General features: G+C 35.3%; 1 pseudogene; it reads right to left on the bottom strand.

The window, feature by feature from the left end:
- Positions 1-2,374: 2,374 nt before the first annotated feature.
- On the bottom strand, positions 2,375-14,478 carry LOC120124652 (annotated as a pseudogene).
- Between the last annotated feature and the right edge of the window lie 10,216 nt (positions 14,479-24,694).

The raw sequence follows: 24,694 nt of genomic DNA, 5'->3' as shown, positions 1-24,694 counted from the left end.
GCTCCCCGCCTCACACTATATGCTGATTTGGCGTCACGTGAAGTATAGCGCGTCCCCTGTACCGCGCTATAAGCTGACATGACTTACACGTGGGTATAGCGCGCCCATGTTCCGCGCTATACGCCACGTAGGGATATAACGCCGCCCCTGCTCAGCGCTATACCTTGGTACGAATTATATTTAGCGTGGACTCCGCGCTATACCTTTTATCTAAATAATTACATATAACATGGTGTATGTACCGCGCCTTATATGGTTATAAATACCCTTCACTCCCGGTTAAGTTTTTCACATCTCCTCAATATGGTATAATGAAAGTAATTGACGAGGGGTATTTATAGAGAATGTTGAAGGTAATTAAAGGTATAGCGCGCCTCCTGTACCGCGTTATATCCCACGTGTCAGATAAACAGCTATAGTTCAGAATAGGGGCGCGTTATACCCACGTGTAAATCATATTAGCGTAGACGCGCTATACCCCACGTGACGTCAAATCAGTATATAACGCGAGACAGAGAACGCGCTTTACTACTACGGATATTAGATAAAAAAAATATAATCTGATCGGTGTTAGATCGATAAATATAACTGTCATCAATGATTTTTCAGTAAAAACGCCTATATCAAGTAGGGTCGATCACAGTAAATAAGTGGAGGGAGGTAGCATGATAACTGCGTCTAGAAAATATGTACGAACAAATTTTTATCCCCTTCATCTCAATCAATCTTCTCCTTCCTTCTTTGAAATTGAAACTGCAAAAGTCGATATTACTAGAAGAAGAATCCTGAAATCCCAGAAAGAAAAAAGATGCAGAATTTATTTACTCATTGAAGTAATAACACTGTTTTGTCAAAGGGAAAAATAAGGAGAAATGTTGTTGACGGCCAGTAAGTGAAACCGTGAAAGAGAATAGTCCGGTTTTCACACACACACAAAAAGGAGCGTCAAGACAATGATTTAGGTGAGCCTACTACCATTCACACATACAAAGACAAAAGCACAGAATAGCTTTTGGAAAATTATGTGAATGGCTAACTAGCCACCAGATCCAAAGAAAATCACCCACCAATTTGAGCTCGGTTGAGTTTTGGGGATGATGTAAATAAAATAAAAGAACCAACAACGAAGAGCAGATGCGAACACTAATTAGGGTTTTATAGGTGTTTCTGCAGTGCCGAACCTGACAAAAGAAGCCCAATATAGTTTATCCAATAAACCTCACCGAAAGCCCAAAATCTCCTCCACCAAATAAAAAAAACATAGATAATCGAAAATTTATCTAAAAATGTCAGAATATATATATTACGGGTTGAATAATAAGTTTAACATCCTTCGAATATATCAAGTTTGAATCTTGTGGATAAAAGGATGTTAAAAGAGAGTTTTGTTAACCGTAAAGAGTTTGATATATTTAACTTTAGATGTAATTAAGATTCATAGGATTATCAGATATCGAAAATTTTAAACTAAAAAGAATAAAATTTAAAACGATTCAAATTTAAATTGTTCTAAAAAAACCAAGTTTAACTTAAAAACTCCAAATGTCCCAAATATTTACTAATTAAAACCCAAAATCTCGTTGAATTTTTTTATGTACCGTTTTGTGCTAATAGGTGAATATGTTTAACGAAATTCGGTGATTATTCAATAAACATGACACCAGCCAATGAGTTTCTGTGTTCATTTATTTAGATGCACTCTTACTCTCTTTGCTTTTCATTTTATTACGTTATGTTTACTAAATTACACTCGGTTCATTTTAGCTGTTTACGAGTCGAAAAACAATTGCTATCTATTTTCGCTTATTTTTTTTTATCATTTTTACAATATAAAAGAATATTTTTAAAATATCATATTTTTAGAACGTATGAATAAACCAATTCTCGAAGATTTAAACCATTTGAAAAAAACAAAATACTGCATCATAATCATATTATTTTCCAGATCGATTAGAATCATTTCAACACCACCACAAAAAAACACACACGCTGAACTCAGGTAAGATCAGTTGATATTTATGGCATTTGGGTCTTGGCAAAATAGAGTTTAGAGTAAAAATAAAAGGCGATCCATATAATTACTATAACACCCTTATATACTTGGGAATAATTATTATAAAACCCCTGTACATATTTTTTGAAAAAAAAATTATCTTCCTATCTTGTCAAATAAAAATGGGGGGAAATGTTCAGGTTGAGTCGGGCAGTGGCCAGTTGGGGGGGAAACATCATCAAACGTCGGGTAGGTTGGGTGGGACGGCCAAAAAGCCGACCCACCCTGTGCCCATCCCTATTCTAACCACAGCTCGTGTAATAAAAGATGCCTCCGCCAATGTTAAAACAAGCTTTTTTTCATATTTCAAAAATGTTCATCTAAAGCTAGTAAGTTGCTGTATTATTACAAATCAGATGAAAATAAGCAAAATTTAGATGTACAGTCCCATAGAAACTAAAACGGGATGGAACGGAAAAATGCTGGGCAAAAGTTGAGAAGAAGATGAAGAGGATAAAATCTATGGTGGTCAGCTTATATCATTAGACCATACAAAGCTTTATGTCCATTGCATAGTAAAAAAACACATCTATAGATAAAGGGAGTTGGCAAACATGATACCTCGGCGTAGGTTTTCACTTGCCGCAGCAAACTTCTCCAAATCAGCTTCTCCGATAGCTTGAGCAGCGGCACGGAGCTGGGTACACAATAAATAAAGTTTCAACACCTCTCTTCAAATTTGAGTTAATCAAAGTAGCAGTGGAAAGCCTGTATTGGCATGCCCTCCCACCAGAGAATCTATACTATAGGTATCATTAGAGTAAGAGAGGGATTTTAATTCTTTAAGACGAGAAACCCATGCCCAGGGCCGGCAATTTACGTTCACAAGTTGCAAGGTATCCTCGAGATAGTGGCATAACAAACATCAAATGGGGTTGACACAAACACAACACGATTGTATCAACACCCTGGGCATGACAAATGCTTTTGAAGCACAACCCATCACACAACTACCAAATTTATTAAATGGGCCGGAACAAAGGTTAGATGACATGACTCGATCGAATAAGGGTCTTATAACCCTCCCTTTTAAAATTTTAATCTTGCATCCAAATAAAATCAAAGTTGAAATTCACCCAAACAAAAACAAGGCAATAAGATTACAATGTTACCATACCAGTTCAATATTGGAAAACAGTTGAACACTAAAAAATACAGGTCAATAGAGAAACTCCCAAATCTTTGTTTCCAAAAGTCGTAATCACGAAAAATGGAAAACAAAAGCAGAATGGCATCCAGATCACAATAAATACGGGAAGGAAGGAGCGAAAAAATAGCTTCTCTAATTAGCATACCTGGTTCAGGAACTCATCAAGTCTTCTACCACTCCTAATAATGCTACCCTCAAATATATCAGTCATCTGTATTACCTCTGCAAAAGTTGCACCCTGAAGAAAACAATAAAAAAAGAGTAAAGCCAAAAATCAATAAATAAAGAAATTGAAAAGGAAACAATATGCCCAAACAGAGCAGACACCTTGAATACAATATATCTGAATAGTACTAATGGTAGAACAAAAGGTCGCATAAAAATACAATTGAGAATGAGTAAATAGGCAACCAGATAAATTATTAGTGGAAATATATTTCCAAACATAAGTTCAAAATGAAGCCAGATGCATATGTTGAACACACGGCAACCTTTCCCTAGCAGAAGCACTAACCTTTGACCAACAATAAATCACATCCATCAAGAGTGGTCTCACTGTTGATTCTACATACTCGTCAATCTTTACATCTAATTTGCATTCATGTTGTATCTGAAACCAGTAAGAGATGCTTTGAACTACCTTATTCATGGTAAGTAAATAATGCATATGAACGAAAGAACTTGACAGGTTAAAAACCTCCGCTATTTTTCTTGCACTTTCTTGGAGTTGCTGTAATGGTTTAGCAATCTCTGTCCTCAACTGTATTTGTTCACTTGATTTATCTACCAGAATGAAACAACTTGCAAGGGCTGCTATTTGGTGATGATCCATATCTTTGAATGTACCTACTTAAAATTTGTTTAAAATATAAGCACAATTTTTTTTGAAAGCCAAAATGTAAGCACAATAGAAAACTCAAAAATACCAAGAGCAAAGATTTGCAGTATTAGCTCTATAAGTTGAACTTGCATGCAATCACAAAATAACAAGCCATGAAAATCATCCTGTTTTAAACTTCAAAAGTCCCTTATTGATGCATATTCTATAAGTTATTTTGAATAATTAATGATTCAACAAAGAAACAGGTTCAGGTGCCAAGTGTTATTTAGCCTCCTATAACATGCAAAAGATCATAAAATCATAGGCTACAATTATTTGGGCTCATCTAGACTTTTTTTTTTTGTGGGGGAGGGGGGTTGAGAGGGGGTGTATATGATTTGATTGGTAATTCATTGTAAAACGAATTTAATGATACTAAACCATTATAAGAATCCTATAAAGCTAACATGTGTTTTTCACTTTTGTAAAAGAAACCAACAAATAAGGTTTGAGTTAGCAGCCCTTCTATGAAACAAAACTATAACATAGTACCACTCCAACCTGGCAAGGAAAATACCATTCATAACATAAGATCATATGCACGACAAATTGGATTGAGCAACAGTAGTTCAAGCTCACCATTAAACATCAGTTCTGTTACAAGCAGTTCATCTCCAGTGTCTATCAAGCAGGCTGCCCACCCCTTCAACTGAACAACACCATCAGCATCAATATGGCCTAACTTCTTCAGGACCCTTGAACGATTCCTAAGTTCATCACGGAATTTTTGAAGCTGCAAGAGGAAAAGGAAACTTTAATCAAAATTCATGAGATGTTAACAGTAAAGAGCGTTACAAACGACATTCAATTCTGAGCACCATTGTTGTGGGTGGTTTTTTTTTTTTTGGGGGTGGGGGGGGGGGGGAACCCGCACATGGTAAATTTGTGCATCTTAAACAGAGGGGCAGTTGGCACACAGCTATTCTGAAGTTGGATATATTATTTTCTTTTAACTCTTAGTTCAGGCAAGACAGAATAACAAATATAATTTGAGCAGTTAACAAAGTTTGGTTACCAAACATAAAGACTAAAGGGCCATTCAGAAGGTTTGTAGGTTCATGAAAAAAATACCATCTTTAAGCTATTCTGAAATTACTAAGAAGCACCGACATGGAAAACTACACTCGTATGGGTGTTCAACATGGACACACTTGGATATGTGCGTGACATGCCAAACAAAAAAGCAAATTGGTCATGGCCCTGACACAGCCAAGACATGAGTCTCCCAAAACAGACACAGAAGACACATGAAGAACCTTTTTTTTTGGCAACGAAAGACGGGACAAAAGAATTCTGTTGCTTGGATGACATTTTTGACCGCACACCTGTCTCAACATGAGTGAACACTGACACTAGTATGGAATCTGTATCAGATTCGTTGGACATGACTTATTGTGACTACCAGAGCCCACAGATGATAAAACTAAAACGGTAGAAGCAGCAAGGAAGGTTCTGGAAGAAGAAGAAGAAGAATACGAAGATGATGAAGGCTTGACAAAAGTATTTAACAAATAGCACGTGATTGCATTTTTAACTGAGGCTGGCTGTGGCTGGGGAGAAACAGAGACAAGAAAAACAACAAAAAATAAATAAAGCAAATTGCACATCTGTTGTGTACTACAAAAATTAATTACTTGCTCATTATTGATTCTTTCATGTGAAAGAACCATTTGATTAAATTTATATCTACTAAGATTACCAATTCAGCAAAGTGTTAAAATGAAATGAAAATAGCGAGCAAACTTAGGAGTTTAGCATTTTGCCTTTTCTGCTTCAGGCCAATTATAATATAACTATCCTCCAATTCTGAAGGTAATGTGACATCCACATAAATAAGGCAAATGGAATACCTGGGAATCACGCATTTTTTACTTCAGCTGTTGAATCTCATGATTCACCTCTGCCTTTCGCGGGAAAGATCTAAGTTGATGCTCATCTTTAGACTACGAACAATGAAGTATAATAAGTGTAACAGCTAATAGATATCTTAAAACAACTACATGCCAGTATCTATTATTATATGCAAGCCTATTCTTTATTAGAAACAGAAATCAAAATTCGAAGTGGTATGGCAAACCTGGGTAAAAAACAACTTCTTTTCATGTTCCTCAATTTGTTTCACTGGCTCAACAAATTCCCGGTCTTCAATTTTCATGTCCTGCAAATCAATATAAATCAACAATAAGTTTTTACTTGCCCAAGGTTCTCTCACCAGAACATAATTTAGAATTTAAAGCGCTTCTACTACTCAACATGTATGATGCTCAAAGGTAATAGGAATAGAGAGCATACTTTTAAGCAATAAAACGATGAAGCGTGAAAATGTAGAATGGATACAATATGCCATGGAAACGCTTGTTAAGTGACAGCTACTACAGAGAATGCAACCATGAAATCAGATGCTCTGTAAATTTCACATTTGTAATAATTTGGGCTAGCAATTTCGCACACTTTTTCATGAATAAGGGCTAGTGCCTGTTGTTACGTACAAGGTAGACACTTGTAGTTTTTTCCTGATACATGTGCCCCTAGGGTAATTACGGCAATTTTCATCTTAGTCGGAATGAATCTTAAAGCTCAATTGGCATTGCAATAAAATTGAATTTCATCTCAATTACCAAATACTTTATCTACTAACAAAATGCAAACTAGATAATATATCCCAATTGAGGTAAATTTGTTCTAAAGCACAAAAGCAGCAAAGGGTCTGCAATTGCGATTCCTTTCAACCACAATGCCAAACTGGGTCAGACTTTGAATTTAAATAAATTATTACGGTTTCACTGTGTTCATAGTTGTGTCTTTCCTAATTCTAATTTGCAAGCATGATTCTCCGATGAGGAAAGTTTAATACTTATTTATATCCATTTACTGCTAGACTTGGTAGAGTTGATCTTTAATTAAGATTTTAATTATCGAGAGTTCTTGTGTTAAAAGTCAAATAATTTAGGCACCAAATTAGGCACCAAATGGTGCTTTGTCAAAGTCAAAAATTAGGCACCAAATTGGGTAATGGGATAATTAATTTTAGTCATTGTAATTTAGGGTATTTATAAGATTAGTCCTTAAGTTTCAACTATAAATACCCTAGCTCATTTAGCTTCAAAATCATCCCAAATCATTCTAGCTTTCTTCCAATACTAGAGAGAATTTAGAGAGTTTCTTGAGAGCTGTTTTCTCCTTTTTATCAAGAGAGAATTATCATTGTTTTCTCCTTGGTAGATCGAGAGATTGTAATTCCTATTTTCTCATAGTGAAATTCTTCTATCGTTGCCCGTGGTTTTTACCCTATATTATTTAGGGGTTTTCCACGTAAATTTTGTGTCTTCTTTATCTTCATTTTTATTTTCTCAAATTATCAGTTGCGATTTTGCTCTATCCGATAGCCGTCTTCCGCAACAATTGGTATCAGAGCCAGATTTGAGTGTGTAATATCTGCTTATTATCTTTGTGGTTGCCACCAAAAGGTGGATCATCCAACATAAGAAAATAAGAAGGTATTACCCATTCTTTGAGGTTCTAGAGAACTATTCACGATAGTGAAATAGTGGGAGCTATCAATAATAGAAGCTATGGCAACGAAATTTGATATTGAAAAATTCAATGTGAGAAATTTCTCATTGTGGAAATTGAAGATGAAGGTCATCTTGAGGAAAGACGGTTATCTAGCAACTATCAGTGAAAGACTAGTGGATTTCACAGATGACAACAAATGGATCGAAATGGACGGGAATGCTATGACAAACTTTCATCTAGCATTAGCAGATGAAGTATTGTCAAGCATCGAGGAGAAGAAGACAGCTAAGGAGATATGGGACCATCGCACCAAATTATACGAGGTCACATCGCTGCACAATAAAATTTTCCTTAAGAGAAAATTGTATACTCTCCGTATGCCAGAATCTACTTCAGTGACGGAGCATTTAAATACACTGAACACTTTATTTTCTCAGCTTACATCCTTAAGCTGTAAAATAGGAGAACAAGAACGTGCTGAACTTCTACTTCAAAGTCTACCGGATTCGTATGATCAACTCATCATCAACTTGACAAACAGTAATGTCACCAGTCTAGTCTTCGATGACGTTGCAGTTGCTGTTCTACAAGAAGAAAATCGGTGCAAGAACAAGGAAGACAGACAAGTAAATCTGCAACAAGCAGAAACGTTGACAACGATGAGAGGGAGATCAACAGAACGTGGCCAAAGCAGCAGTCACAAACATGGTAGATCGAAGTCGAGAAGCAAGAATAATTTAAAGTGTTACAATTGTAGAAAGAAGGGTCACTTGAAGAAGGATTGTTGGAGTCTAAATAAAAACTCCAATCCACAAGGCAATAACGCAAACACTTCAGATGATGGAGATGCTCTATGCTGTGAAGCGTCAACCACCGTGGAAGGAAGAAAACGATTTGCAGATATATGGCTCATTGATTTGGGAGCAACATATCACATGACCTCAAGAAGAGAATGTTTCCATCATTATGAACCTGTCTCAGGATGATCTGTTTATAGTTGCAATGATCATGCCTTAGAGATCGTTGGCGTGGGAACCATCAAATTGAAGATGTATGACGGAACAATTAAAGTTGTTCGAGAAGTGCGGCACGTGAAAGGCCTGAAGAAAAATTTATTATCCTACGGATTGTTGGATAATAATGCAAGCAAGATTGAAACACGGAAAGGAATCATGAAAGTGTTCTGTGGAGCGCTTGTGGTGCTGAAAGGCAAAAAAATAACTGCAAACTTGTACATGCTGAAGGGAGAGACTTTGGTAGAAGCAGAAGCCTCTGTTGCCTCATGTAGTTTAGATTCGGCAATGCTATGGCATTAGAAACTTGGATACATGTCAGAACAAGGAATGAAAGTCCTTGTGGAACAAAAGCTACTTCCAGGCTTAACAAAGGTATCATTTCCTTTGTGTGAGCATTGCATAACAAGTAGGCAGCACCGGTTGAAATTCAACACATCAAATTCTAGAGGCAAAAGTGTTCTAGAATTGGTTCACTTTGACGTATGGCAAGCACCAGTAACGTCCCTAGGTGGAGCAAAATACTTTGTCTCATTTATTGATGACTACTCCAGGAGATGTTGGGTGCACCCTATTAAGAAGAAGTCAGACGTGTTTTCAACTTTCAAAAACTTCAAAGCGTGGGTGGAACTTGATTCTGGAAATAAGATTAAGTGTTTCAGAACAGATAATGGAGGAGAATACACAAGCGAAGAATTTGATGACTTTTGCAGGAAAGAAGCATCAAAAGACAGTTCACAGTGGCGAACACTCCTCAAAAAAATGGAGTGGCAGAGCGGATGAACATAACCTTGTTAGAAAGAACAAGAGCAATGTTGAGGGATGCAGGCCTAGAAAAATCATTCTGGGCAGAAGCAGTCAATACCGCCTGTTATTTGGTGAATCGAGCTCCATCAACTGCAATATAGCTGAAGACACCAATGGAGATGTGGACTGGAAAACCAGCTGATTATTCAAACCTCCATATATTTGGAAGTATAGTGTACGTGATGTACAACTCCCAAGAAATTTCAAAGTTGGATCCAAAATCCAGGAAATGCAAATTCTTGGGGTATGCTGATGGAGTAAAGGGGTATCGCTTGTGGGATCCCACTGCCCGTAAAGTGATCATTAGTAGAGATGTTATCTTTGTAGAAGATAAACTACAAAGAAAAGAAGACGATGATAGCGCTGAAAAGTTAGAGACTACTCAGATACATGTGGAAAAAGAGTTTGAAGAAGGAGATTCTTCTGAAGCAGAACCAGCACATGATGAACAAGAACCAGAGAGTTCTGAAGCTCCAACAACTCGTCAATCAGATCGTGTGAGAAGACGTCCCAATTGGCACTCAGATTATGTTATAGAAGGTAATACTGCATACTGCCTTTTAATAGAGGACGTTGAGCCATCAACATACCATGAGGTAATAAACAGCTAAGATGCTTCACTGTGGATGATGGCGATGCAAGAAGAAATCGAAGCCCTTCATAAAAATAATACATGGGACCTTGTACCACTACCACAAGGAAGGAAGCCAATTGGTAACAAATGGGTCTTCAAAATCAAGCGAAATGGTGACGATCAAGTTGAGAGGTATCGTGCAAGACTGGTGGTCTAAGGATATGCTCAAAAAGAAGGTATTGATTTCAATGAAATATTTTCTCTGTGGTTCGACTAACAACAGTTCGAGTAGTTTTGGCAATGTGTGCTACATTGAACTTACATCTAGAGCAGCTAGATGTTAAAACAGCTTTTCTTCATGGAAATCTTGAAGAAGAGATTTACATGCTCCAGCCTGAAGGTTTTGAAGAAAAAGAAAAGAAGAACTTGGTTTGCAGGTTGAACAAATCTCTGTACGGTCTACAGCAGGCGTCGAGGTATTGGTATAAGAGATTTGATTCCTTCATTATGTGCCTTGGATACAACATACTTAATGCAGACCCTTGTGCTTATTTTAAGAGGTCTGGTGATAACGATTTTGTTATATTGCTATTGTATGTGGATGACATGTTGGTTGCAGGACCCAACAAAGATTATATTGAAGAATTGAAGGCACAACTGGCTAGGGAATTTGAAATGAAGGACTTGGGATCAACAAACAAGATTCTAGGGATGCAAATTCACCGAGACAGAAGTAATAGGAAGATTTGGCTTTCACAAAAGAATTACTTGAAGAAGATCTTGTCACTATTCAACATGCAAGATTTATAAGCCAATTTCTACCTCTCTTCCTATTAACTTCAAATTATCCTCCAGTATGAGTCCTAACAGTGAAGAAGAGAGGATAGAGATGTCTCGAGTATCGTATGCATAGTAGTGGGAAATTTAATGTTCGCTATGATATGCACAAGACCAGACATTGCACAAGCAGTGGGAGTGGTTAGTCGGTACATGGCGAATCCAGGCAAAGAGCATTGGAATATTGTAAAGAGGATCCTCAGATACATCAAAGGGACCTCAAATATTGCATTATGTTACAAAGGATCAAACTTACTAATCAATGGTTATGTAGATTCTGACTATGCAGGGGATTTGGATAAAAGCAAATCTACTACAGGATATGTGTTCAAAATTGCTGGTGGAGTTGTAAGCTGGGTTTCAAAATTACAGTCAGTTGTGGCTATGTCTACAACAGAGGCAGAATATGTAGCAGCTACACAAGCCAGTAAAGAAGCAATTTGGTTGAAGATGCTATTGGAGGAGCTTGGGCACAATCAAGAGTATGTCTCTCTATTTTGTGACAGTCAAAGCGCCTTGCATCTAGCAAGGAATCTAGCATTTCATTCAGGGACAAAGCACATACGAGTTCAGTACCATTTCATTCGTGAAAAGGTGGAAGAAGGAACGGTAGATATGCAGAAGATCCATACCAAAGACAACATAGCAGATTTCATGACGAAGGCAATCAATGCTGATAAATTTACCTGGTGTCGATCCTCCTGTGGCCTGTTAGAAACGTAAGCAACATGAAGGTACAAGGTAGAAAGAATGGTGTGAAGATATGATTATTCCAATCAAATCTTCAAGTGGGAGATTGTTAAAGTCAAATAATTTAGGCACCAAATGGTGCTTTGTCAAAGTCAAAATTAGGCACCTAATTTTTGTTGAAATTGGGTAATGGGATAATTAATTTTAGTCATTGTAATTTAGGTATTTATAAGATTAGTCCTTAAGTTTCAACTATAAATACCCTAGCTCATTTAGCTTCAAAATCATCCCAAAGCATTCTAGTTTTCTTCTAATACTAGAGAGAATTTAGAGAGTTTCTTGAGAGTTGTTTTCTCCTTTTTATCAAGAGAGAATTATCATTGTTTTCTCCTTAGTAGATCGAGAGAGGTTGTAATTCCTATTTTCTATAGTGAAATTCTTCTATCGTTGCCCGTGGTTTTTACCCTAAATTATTTAGGGGTTTTCCATGTAAATTTTGTGCCTTTTTATTTTCATTTTATTTTCTCAAATTATCAGTTGCGATTTTGCTCTATCCGATAGCCGTCTTCCGCAACATCTTGGACATTTTCTTTTCGAATGAGAAACTGGAACAAAAGTGCAGGAGTTCCAAGTAGCAATCATCAATAGCAATTAGCAAATGAACTAAAAAGGAAAAGGTTTTCAGCATTCTATCGCGCTTGGTTTTACTAGGAAAAACATCCAACTATAATTTGATATTATAAATAGTTACCGTAACAGGATTTAGTCTTGGAAGGCCTTGCGGAAATCGAGTTCCTACCTCCTGCACTGCAAGTAACAAACTCTGCCTGGCTTCAGGTGGCCGAAGATCAGGAGGTATGAATTCTTTAATTTTACTCGGAGCCGAAATAAGAGGCAACTGGACAGGAACCTAAAGCATAAGAAAATGGAAGATCAGAAACTTCAAAGGACCAAGCTGAAGTTTAAATTCGGCAACTATCCTGTGTCAACTTACCGCATGCATTTCACCCTTCCCTGGACAGGGTGGGCATGGTTTTGGTCGTGCACCATTCTCACTTGAACTGGGTGAACAATTAAGTAATATATCCACAATATAACCACCACCACGTGCAGGCACTGTACCTGATCCTGCAGAGGTCCTTTTTAAAACATGAACTACAACTCCCCAACCCCAATCTGTACTGCCTTCCCTTACGTTGATCTGCAAATCAATGTAGAATCCATGTTGCAAAACTGCTAAATAAAAAACTAACAGTACATCTCCAAGTTTTTTTTGATGCTGTACATCTCTAAGTTAGATGAAATAAAGTGACCCGAAAAAATAATGTGTATATCTACACTTAATAGCAGGAGACATTATGCAAGTTAGGATATTTAAGCATGAACCATGTATTTAAACAACCTGGACACCATGAGACAGGAAACACTAATGGCAATCATGATGTATATTTGTTACAAATACACACACATGCACACTACGAAAAAAATTCTTTCTGCCAGAAACAGGCAGCAAAATATTTGGAACCTAAGGTCAGTTTCTGGCAAACTGGATAAAATAGTTCTTGAGAATATGCAAGAATTAATGTATTTACATGAAATAATCATCCAGAAAGCACACAGCTGTAAGCTGTTTATCTAGTTACTGAAACATAATTTCTATTCAAAGCAGTCTGCCACATGTTAATAAATCAAAGAAACTTACTTGTGTGGGGTAAATAGGAATTAAAAGAAGGGACTTGGATTTTGAAATTAATATAAATTGTGTACTAAAGTATATGCAAATATAACCTTCATGATTGTTTTCAAAATTCACGGATTTGAAATGCCTATAGGTATTTGCGAATTTAAAATATAGTCATTTACATCTTAACTAAATTGTGCATGATGTAGGCAATTCATTCCCACAATTTATTTAGCAAACTAAATCCAAATCCAGTATCTCAAATTCATTTTTCCAAACATAAATAAGCAACCTAATTCACGGATGGCATTTTAATAACATTCATTTTGATGTGATAACAACTTGGTATAATTTTTTTTATCAGAATTCTGACAAAAGAAAAGCCTGATATGAATCAGTACATGGACCAATGGAAATAATAAGGACAAGCTGCATTTTCTTTGCAGCCATACCTAATTGGGAAGGATAAACAAATGGTACAGTTTTTAAATTAACTCGTGTTTATACAGGAGCTGCATAATAACCTTAAATAAATGGCAACTCCATTTCAAAAGAAATATAAAAATTTTGACTGAAATGTTTGCTACATAGAGAATTTTCTTATGGATGTTTATGGCAAAAAAGTGTATATCTTAATGAAATTTGACATAACTAGCAACTAATAACAAGAAAGAATAAAATGATGCATAAATATATGCAACAATAGGCTTATCTGTGGTACAGCATATTAAAAAACTAAGGAGCAAACGGTAATAAAAATCAATACCACTGCAATAAGCACATACCAGCCGTCCAGGATTGAGATGATAAAGAACTCTTTCAGGCCTAGTAATTTCTGACATCAATTTCTTCTCTAACTGGGTGAATTCAAGCTTTAGTTTATGATATTCAGCTACTTCAGCCTGCACATAAAAATAAATCTTTGTATTGACTCAAAAAGTTGTCAAAACAGGTTTAAAAAAGGAATGTGATTACCTCTCCAGAAGCATCTAGCAAAGCAGCTTCCTGCTTCAGCTTCAAAACCTTCTTCCCTATATCAGGCAAAGCCTGAAACAGATAAAGATCAACAAGTTATTGCATGTTCAATATGCTTATGCAAAAGAGGACAAAAATTCAGGATAGTCCTTCTCATACTGAAATTGGTGGAAAGAATTCCTTATCACATGCTCAGCAGTCACCTGCCCTTCTGCACGGCTCATTAAATTCAGAATTGAATAGTAGCTCAGTCTGAAAGTACTAACTAAAGGAGCTGGTTTACCCAAAACCATGTCCTTCATCTGTAAGTAGAGGCAATGTGAACTTGTTTTTCTTTTAAAAACAAATAGCAAGAGTATCCAATATATGCCAGCCAAGATTCCACTTCATAAAGGAAGTAGTCCAACAATTATACATTTACAATGGAAAAGGCAGTACATAACATGAAATCCTGGAAGATTCTACCGCAAAAGTAAGTGTTTCAATAAATATAAATTTACAGTCAAAAAGACAGTACACAACATGAAATCCTGGAAGGTCAAAATTAGAAGGTCATATAAATCTGGAAGAAGATGCAACATAAACTTGTTTGCTTATTTAAAAACATACAGCAAGAGTATCCAATATATTGCTAGCTCAGATTCTAATCCAAAAAGACAGTACTTCAACACATATAAATTTACAATGAAAAAAGCAATACATAAAATGACCTACATGCGGTATGCTCAAGTTAGAATCGTGTTACCTTGAGTCCAAGCTACTGAAAAACGTTCTTGAATCACCCAAGAGTGAGATTTTCCTTGCCTCTAGCCTTTGAGCTCTCATCTTGCTCTTGCACTAATCAAAGCCATGGAAATGAGTTGTTAACTCATTTTAAACTTAGAGGAACACTAGAAATAATTCCTATAATCCAAAACTCTCTCAAAATCGGACTGAATCACAAGGTTCCATAAACTCCTATAAAACCCACCTTTGGAAAACTAAGTCAAACCATGCAAATTGGGGCTTGAATGAAAGCTTGTGAGATGAAGATTGAAGTGTTTACCTTAGAAATCTTAAAGGAGGCTTAGAATTCTCAAAGCTTCAACCTTTATTTTGAGTTGGAAGAGAAGAGAATGAAGAAGAAGAGAGAAAAAAGACAAGCAATGGTGAGAAAAAAGAGATGAAATTATCAGACGGTGATATCATCCCAATTAATGGGAATTCATCATTGTTTTGAAAATTGGGATAATTGCTCACTTATTCCCTCCTCTTTTGGTCCAAGATTAAATTCATCATTTTTAAGACTTATTTGGCTCATCACAAACCCAAATCAAATTCATTTAAGTCCAAAGCTTAATATTCTAAGGGAAAATTATTCTAAAGCCTATTCGAATAAACCTGAAACTTCTAAGCCAGAATTCGGGGTATTATAACTCTCCCCTCCAAAGAAGAAATTATGTCCTCAAAATTTACTTGAATAGAATATGTGTGGATACTGAAGTTGCATATCCTCTTCGGGTTCCCAGGTCGCCTCCTCAACACCATGGTTTCTCCACAAAACCTTTACTAAAGGTATCCTCTTGTTTCAAAGTTCCTTGACGTCTCTAGCAAGGATTCGGATAAGTTCCTCCTCATAAGTTAGGTTTTGCCTTACTTCAACTTGTTCAAGAGGAATAACATGGGACGAATCGGATCAGTATTTCAAAGCATAGAGACATATAACACAACGCAAGTGTATGCATCGCAAATCAAGTAATAAAGTGTAAACTACAAGAGTTTTGGAATCAAATGATGTGAAGTGTTCTTTTAATCTCTAGATCAAACGGCTCTAAGTTGTCGTCGCTCCGGGACATACACTAGTAAAAATAGAGACTAAGAAATCTACAAAAGAAAACAAACACGTAAGTAATATTAAAAGAACTCTAAATCAAACCGATACTCCTTGGTAACAATGCCAAAAACATGATGCTACAAAAACACTATAGCATACAACGCAAGTGCACGCATCACAAACCAAGTAATAAATTGGAAACTATAAGAGTTTCAGATGTCGAACCTACAGAGAGCATATTGTTTTCATTATAGTCTTTAGTAACAAAATGTATCAAGCAAATGAGATGCTAGATAGAAAATAATGAAATCAATCACGAGAAGTAATAGTTCATGCTACAACATTCCAGAAAGCAATTGGTCGGCTATTAAATAAAAGGATATGATATTATGGCTTCCAAATTTTATGCAAACATGATATACTTAGTCAATGTGATCAGCATTGATTGAAACCATTTGAACTACTTTAATAACTTTCATTAATTAAAGATTCAAACTATTTACAATGCTAATCTAATGGTTGCACACTTTTCAAAGTACCTATGCTACTCAACAACACCAAAGCTTACAAATGTATATAGCAATTCGAATGAAAATACTTCCAGATTCAAACAAAAACACTATATATTTAATTGCAAAATATTTCTACTCACAATCATGAAGTTCAAAGCTCATAAACTAAATACCTAAGTAAACACAAAATACAAAGTTCATAATAAACATCCAACAAATATTTAATCATTCAAATCACTCCCCCTCTCAATAGAAGACATTGAACGTGATCTGCTGACGCTGAAGCTCCTCAACAAGCTTTCTTTGTGCTGCAGAAATCCCTGGCAGAGGATTTAGACGTCCATGGTTGTAGAATAAATAATGTATAAAATGGTACTTTGGAATCGTCACAATTTTTTTACCAAAGTACTCCCATTTTATAGCTTGAATGAGAATTTCATTGCCCGATAGGAAAGGTCCACGTTTCAGGTATTATTCATCCACATGACAGCTACCCGAGCTAGTTGTCCCAATATAGAAGGTTTTTCAACCATTTGAAGCTTAAATGACTGCTATAGTATCCGATCAGCATTTCCTACAATGCTACAGCATTAGTACAATAGTTTGTAGCAACAAAAATCAATTTTAACCTTAACAACCCATGACGTTCTATCATACAGAAAGTGAAAAATTAAGTAAATTTAATCCTAAAATGCTTCTAAATATGCTTAAGTTTAAACTAAACCTAGATAATTAAGGCTACCTGTTGAGTTAATCGATTGACGGAATCGACCAAGAGGGGGTGAATTGGCAATAAAAATTTTGGTGGAAGCTTTTGCAGAAAATTGAAAGAAATTGCACATCGATTTAGAGTGGTTCGACTTTCTCAACCAAAGTTTACATCCACTACCTTAGCTATCCACACTAAGGATTTTCCACAAATTCACTAATTTGTCTTTCTTTTGAGGACAAAGAGTAACCTTACAATCCCTCAAGAATTATACCCCAAATTCTTGAGAACACTCTCTCCCAAAGAGAACAATACAAATTTGAAAACTTACAAGGAAATCCTCACAAGGTAGATTGTTTGCACAATTCTAGAACAAAGAAAAGAACACTCAAGAATGAATACAATTGAGCACAATAAGTGTTTTTGAAAGCAAAATGAATATTGAATGAAAAATAGGCTTGAAATGCTCAAACTTGAGGTTTGATGCTTTCTCTTTGATTCTCTCTTGATTCTAGTTGCTTGATATTTCTTGTTATTGATCAATGGCTTCTAAGCTTGCTTAAATACACCTTGAATCACTTCTGAACGTTGGAGATGATTAGTGGAGTCAATATAGCCGTTTAAGTGTGAAAACAATTAATTAAAAATAATTGGGAGTGTCAGTGCATCGATGCATACCCATGGTGCATCGGTGCATCAGTGTAAAATTCAAATATTTTGACCGTTGGACCCTTAGTGCATCGGTGCACTAAGAGTGCATCGATACATCAAGTGCATTCGATGTTTCAAAATAGCCAGAGTGCATCGATGCATCGTTGGTGCATCGATGCATCAAATGCATTCGATGTTTTCATAAAATCCTCAGTGCATCGGTGCATGGTATGTGCATCGATGCATGTTCAATTTAATTCATGGTGCATCAATGCATGGATTGGTGCATCGGTGCATCACTCTGAAAAATTGAATTTAGGCTTGATTTTTGTTCAAAACAATTTTACACATTTAGTAAGGTTTGAAATTGATCTTAAAAGACTTGGAGTAATAATTTGATATTCGATTAATTGAATCGAATATATTTAGAAAATCGTTTGTAAAATCTTAAAATTTATTTAAACTAATTTGTTATATCGAAATACAAAAATGTTTTCAACAATCTCCCCCTTTTTGATATAACAAAACATTTGTGTTATTTTAAGATTTTCTAAAAAATTGAAATCAATTTCAATTTAGAAAAATTACTCCCCCTTACTATAACACTTCCCCCTTTGAAAACATTTTGACACACTTAACAATTCTCCCCCTTTTTGTTAAATCAAAAAGACTTAAAAACGATTTGAACAAGGTTTTGAAAACATAGCCAATTGATTAAATATCTATCTATATATATATATAGCTTAAGTTGCTAAGATCACAATCAAAAGAGAGTTAGCCATTAGTTTCATAATCAATATTCATAATAAAAATGTGAAATGGTAAATTGGTCATATTGCAACTAAAAAATAAATGATGCATATGTTGTAATAAACCAAAATATATATAAAATATCAAACAGTCATCCAACGATCAAAGAAAGTTAATCCAAAATGTTTTAACAATGCAAGTACAACCCAAAAACAATGAAAGATAAGTCTATTCATCCATTGAAGATCGGGAGGAGGAGGAGGATAACGAGCTCTCATCTCAAGCGAGAGTGCATCCAAACGATCATTCATATCTTGTTGTCGAGCTCCCAAGGTAGAGAGCTGGGTCTCAATGAATGTGAAGCGCGAATCCATGGACGCATACCGTAAATCAAATGTCTCCAAAAATGAACGAAAATACGGAGGCATTTGTTATTCTTGTGGAGCTGGTTCTGGTGCAGGCTCGTCATCAGGTACATGATCATCGATGTCTTTCATAAGTTGTTGAAATTCAGGATCATCGTCATCAGCCGGAGCTGGAGAGGAGGAGCACGAGAGGAGCTAGGAGCAGCTCGTGAGGAACTAGCTCCAGGAGTTTGCTTTCCGGGTCTAAAAACCCATTGACCGGTAACCTCGTCTTGTTTCCAATCCGCTTTCTTCAAGGATGTGAGATTGATTTGATTTTGAAGTGGGATAGGATTGTCAAGAGAAACGTCTAGACCAAGTTTGATAAAGAGGTTACTAAGAAGACATCCATAAATCAATGTTTCAACATGTTTTGAAGGAACAATGTTTATGATGTCCACTAGTTGACTAAATATAATGTGGGGCAGATTTATTTTGATTTTATTTTTAAGACAATACATCCACCATAAATCCCTAGCATGAAGTGTGGAGTACCTACCTCCGGATAGTCTAAACCACCAAGAGATCATCAAATGGAGAAAATGATCGTGATGAGATCGTAGAGTACTAACACTTGAGTTTGGAACATAGGGATATTCCACATTTTCACTTTCATTATATACACCATTATCATCTAACCCAAATCAGAAAGCTATAGTCTCGGGGTCAATATTAATATATTGGCCTAAAAGATAGGATCTAATGGTTATAGTTCCACATTGAGTTTCATTTTGAATACACATCGCATTGGAATAGAAAATGCAGACCAATTGTTTATAGACGATAGGTTTAAGTTTAAACAATTTATCAAACTTCCAAGCTTTAAGAGTTAGAAGGTATTCGAAATCAATGTCAACCATAGCTTGAAGCGAAGGAATACGCTCTTCACGGATTCTATAAGTTTGGAAAGAGTTTCTGTACCTAGAGTACAATTTGTCTCTACAACGCTCAGGCATGTTAAAACAAGACCCTAATAGAGATGAAGGTAGAGGAGGAACGAGATTAGGAGGTTGAGGAATGGAGGAAGGTTTTGGTTTGATCGACTCGAAGATGACCTAGGTCGTTTAGGATTTGACATGATTAAAGGAAATCGGAATAAGGAATGTCACCTGCAATTTGAAACACATGTATGCATAATCAATCCCAAAACTCAAATGAGTCCTCAATAATTCAAGGTTCTCTAAACCATATCCTAATGGGCATGTTTTGAAACTTTTTAATAATATCATAATATAGTTTTCATGAAAACAACACAATTAAATCAAAAATATTTCTAATTTTTGATTTTTTTTAAATTTCGAAATTGAAAGAAAAATCTTGAAAAATTTGTTTTTGACGAAATTGGTAGTAAAATCTAGTTTAGAACCAACAAACAATCAATGCCCGATATAATGTTCATCCTAGAACTAATCAAAACTAGTTCTAAAATCAAAAATTAGTAAAATAGAGGTTTTTAGAAAAATACCTTGAAAATTCGGATTGAGAGGGATGAGGAGTTGTTTTGCATGATTTAATGATTGAAGCAGGTTTGCAAGTTGAAAAGCTTGAAGATTCCGACGAAAAATCTTTGATTTTGAGCAGAATGGAGATTTTAGAGTGAGAGAGACGAACGGCTTGGAGAGAATAGACTTTAGGTTTTGAGAAAATGAAGAAAATTGGGCATTTTAACCTAAAACCCGACGGATGCATCGATGCATGACCATGTACATCGATGCACATTCAAGGCGTGCATCAACATGATGAATCGATGCACATTCAAACGGATGCATCGATGCACTAAGCACAAAAATGACAAAAATCCGTCTTAAAATACTCAAAATGCTAAATTAATTGGCTCTAGTGGTATTGGTAACTCATATATTGAAAATTAATCATGTTCAATCAATCAAATTAATCCTTAAACAACTTTTGAACATAAAATAAATTTTCATCAAGAATCATAAACTCCCCCTAACTAATAGTAATGAATGCAATAAAAAATTAAACATTTTTCATTTAGTCTTAAAAGTTCTACAATTATTTTAAACACTAAGTGAAGATAGGTTGGTCAAACCTAATTCTCTCCTAAGTGTCCAAAATCTTTCCTTGTCTAAAGGTTTTGTAAAGATATCCGCTAATTGGTGCAAAGTATCAACAAATTCTAGAACTACATATTCCTTAGTGACATGGTCTCTAATGAAGTGATGTCTTATTTCAATGTGCTTAGTTCTAGAGTGTTGGATGGGATTTTTAGTGAGACAAATAGCACTAGATTGTCACACTTGATAGGAATGGTACCTACTTCAATTCCATAATAAAAAAGTTGTTTTTCATCCATAAAACTTGTGCACAACAACTACCAGCTGAAATGTATTCAGCTTCAGTGGTAGATAATGCAACACAATTTTGTTTCTTTGAGAACCAAGAAATCAGCATATTTCCAAGGAATTGGCAAGTACCGGAGGTGCTTTTCCTATCTAATTTGCATCCTCCATAATCCGTATCAGAAAAAGCATGCAAGCTAAAGCTAGAGTCTCTAGGATACAAAAGTCCTAAACTAAGAGTGTCCTTAAGGTATCTAAAGATTCTCTTAGCAGCTAGTAAATGTGATTCCTTAGGGCATGATTAAAATCTAGCACATAAGCAAACACTAAACATAATGTCCGGTCTACTTGCGGTTAGATAAAGTAGAGATCCAATCATTGACCTATATAATTTAACATCTACACATTTACCTCCTTCATCTAAGTCAAGCTTTGTTGAAGATCTCATTGGAGTGTCATGAGGTTTACCATTTTCCAGTCCAAACTTCTTGAGCATATCTTTGACGTACTTAGCTTGATTGATGAAGATGCCATCTTTTCTTTGCTTGATTTGGAGTCCCAAGAAAAATGAGAGCTCCCCTATCATGCTCATCTCAAACTCATTTTGCATTAGTTTAGAAAATTATTGGCAAAGAGCATCATTAGTAGAACCAAATATTATATCATCAACATAAATTTGAACTACTAATAAATCTTTACCTTTATGCTTTAAAAACAATGTAGTGTCAACCTTCCCTTTTGAAAAACCTTTTTCAATTAAAAAGTTTGACAATCTTTCATACCAAGCTCTTGGAGCTTGTTTTAAACCATAAAGTGCTTTTGTCAATTTAAGAACATGATCTGAAAATTTTGAATCTTCAAAACCTGGAGGTTGTTCCACATACACTTCTTCTTTTATAAAACCATTTAAAAATGCACTTTTAACATCCATTTGATATAATTTAAATTCATGAAAACATGCAAATGCTAATAACATTCTAATTGCTTCCATCCTAGCTACGGGAGAGTATGTTTCATCATAGTCTATGCCCTCTTCTTGAGTATACCCTTGAGCAACAAGTCTAGCCTTGTTTCTCACTATATTACCACTCTCATCGAGCTTATTCCTAAATACCCATCTAGTACATACAATATATTTATTACTAGGCCTTTAAACTAATGTTCATACTTTACTTCTCTCAAATTGATTTAATTCTTCTTGCATAGCCATAATCCAATGTTCATCTTTTAATGCTTCTTTAATATTCTTAGGCTCTATGCATGAAATAAATGTAACATAATTACAAATATTTCTAAGAGAAGATCGAGTTGTTACCCCTTTGGATGGATCACATATAATCTCACCATCATTGACATAGTTGTACTCTCTTGGATAAGATACTTCCCTTTCTTCAATGGTTGGATTCTCAAGAGGATCATGCCTCATCTTTTGTTTCTTCCTTTGATGATGGTTCTTCAACGTCATGTCTAACTTCATTTGTATTTATAATACCTACATCATCATTCATACAAGAATCCTTCCTCAGAAGGGGATTATCATCAAAAACAACATGTATAGACTCTTCTACAACTAAAGTTCTTTTATTAAATACTCGATAAGCTTTAGAATTTAAGGAATAACCCAGAAAAATTCCTTCATCACTTTTAGCATCAAATTTGCCAAGGTTTTCTTTACCGTTATTTAAAACAAAACATTTACATCCAAAAGGATGAAAATAGCTAATGTTAGGCTTTTTATTTTTGAAAATTTCATATGGAGTTTTCTTTAAAATTGGCCTAATCATTACTCGACTTACAACATAACAAGTGATATTTGTGGCTTCCGCCCAAAAATATTTTGGCAAATTATTTTCACAAAGCATGGTTCTAGCCATTTCTTCTAAAGTTCAATTTTTCCTCTCAACAACTCCATTTTGTTGAGGGGTTCTAGGTATTGAAAAATTATGGCTAATACCATTAGAATTACAAAACTCATTAAATCCAAGATTTTCAAATTCAGTGCCATGATCACTTCTAACACTAGTGATATAGTAACCTTTTTCGTTTTGGATTAGTTTTGAAAATGTGATGAAATTTTCTAATGCTTCATCTTTAGTACTTAAGAATAGAACCCAAGTATATCTAGAATAGTCATCTACCAAGACAAATGCATATTGTTTTCCACCCAAGTTAGTAGTCCTAGTTGGCCCAAAAAGATCTATATGGATCAATGTAATACTCTACTAGTTGATACGTCATTAATGGATTTAAAAGAAACTCGCTTTTGTTTTCCTTTAGCACAAGCATCACAGATTTTATCATTATCAAATTTAACCTTAGGCAACCCTCTAACTAAATCACCTTCAATTAGCCATTGCAAAACACTCATACTAGCATGTCCTAGTCTCCTATGCCATAACCAACTATCATATTCATCCTTAGCAACTAGGCACAAATTAGTCATATCAATAGAATCTAAATGCACCATGTACATGTTTCCTATTCTATGACCAACAAGCATAATCTTATTAGATGCAATGTCAATGACTTTACAACCATTGATATCAAACATGACATTGAATCCCTTATCACAAAATTGACTAATACTCAATAGATTATGCTTTAATCCATTCACATATAAAACATTCTTAATTTGTATGGAAGAGGTATTACCAATAGTACCAATACCTTCGATGTGACCTTTTGAATCATCACCAAAAGTCACTTCTCCTCCATTTTTGGCGTTAAACTCACTGAACCGGTTTTTGTCTCCGGTCATGTGTCTTGAACATCCACTATCAAGGTACCATGAGTTTGGATTTGTTTCCCGTGCCTTGTAGCAATGCTCATTTTCCTACAAACATAGATTAATTTCTATTTTTTAGTACCCAAAATCTTTTGGGTCCATATTCATTAGTTTCCAAAATCCTAGTCCCCTTAGGTATCCATTTGTGTAGGATATCCTTATCTTTAGTAGTAATGAGCTCTTTAGGAACCCATATACTTCTAACGATTTTTCCATTAGAGGTTCTTTGGGGACCTCTATGATTGTAGTTTTTAAAACTTTTTCTAACAAAGTTGGATTTTGAATTTTCTCCATTTTCAAAATGTTTTGTTCCAACTTTATCAAAAGAAGTTTTAAGATCATTAATTTTCTTTTGATGATCATCATTGACATTTGAAAGTAAATTTTGCAAATCCAAATTTTTCTTTTCAAACTCTTCTAGTTTGATATGCAAATCTTTGATTTTACTTTGAAGATCGTTGTTGGTTTTGGATATGAGTTTATTTTCATTTTTCAATTTTGAAACATTATTTTTATATTTTAAAAACAATTTCTCATAATCCGTAGCCAACCCATTATATTCCTCTAATAACTCATCATAGGATAAATCAT

Source organism: Hibiscus syriacus, unplaced genomic scaffold (assembly GCF_006381635.1).
Source record: "Hibiscus syriacus cultivar Baekdansim isolate YM2019G1 unplaced genomic scaffold, ASM638163v2 tig00110422_pilon, whole genome shotgun sequence".
NCBI lineage: Eukaryota > Viridiplantae > Streptophyta > Magnoliopsida > Malvales > Malvaceae > Hibiscus > Hibiscus syriacus.
This window is presented reverse-complemented; position numbering and strand designations above follow the sequence as displayed.